The following is a 483-nucleotide window of genomic DNA, read 5'->3' as shown; positions in this document are numbered from 1 at the left end:
TAACAGGTAGTTTGGTAAATCTTGGTTATTTTATTTTTGTAAGAGGTTCCTGTCCACCTCCAGTAGAGTTTTCAGTCCCAATGGCAACTTACTTAGCAAATGTAGCACAAACTAGTCCATTCCTCCCAAGTGGATGGGGTTCTTGTTCTTCTGCACATTGTAGCCCACGGAGACCAAGGACCTGCAAATGTGCCTTCATATTATACCTTTGTTTAATGGATGAAAACATAAACTAGACACTTAGAGGATTGGAACTGATTTCAGCTGAGGAATCTGTTTGCTAGGTTTTTATGCGTTTGCACAGGAAAACATTGAGTGTTTCCATTCATTTCAAGCATCCCCATTAGGTGAAAATCCTCAACAAAATGGCAATGGATATTCAAATATTTTTGTTAAAGGAAGAAGGTTTTAAAGGGGCACTTGGATTTGAACCAAGGACTATTTGATCGCCAATCAAACAGTCTACCACTGAGCTACACCCCC

At 39.8% G+C, this 483-nt stretch overlaps 1 non-coding gene across 1 annotated transcript; it reads right to left on the bottom strand.

The window, feature by feature from the left end:
* Nucleotides 1-411: 411 nt before the first annotated feature.
* On the bottom strand, nt 412-483 carry TRNAA-GGC (transfer RNA alanine (anticodon GGC)). Its single transcript has one exon. It is a non-coding gene; the product is annotated as a tRNA-Ala (tRNA).

This window comes from Caretta caretta, chromosome 28 (assembly GCF_965140235.1).
Source record: "Caretta caretta isolate rCarCar2 chromosome 28, rCarCar1.hap1, whole genome shotgun sequence".
NCBI classification, from domain to species: domain Eukaryota; kingdom Metazoa; phylum Chordata; order Testudines; family Cheloniidae; genus Caretta; species Caretta caretta.
This window is presented reverse-complemented; position numbering and strand designations above follow the sequence as displayed.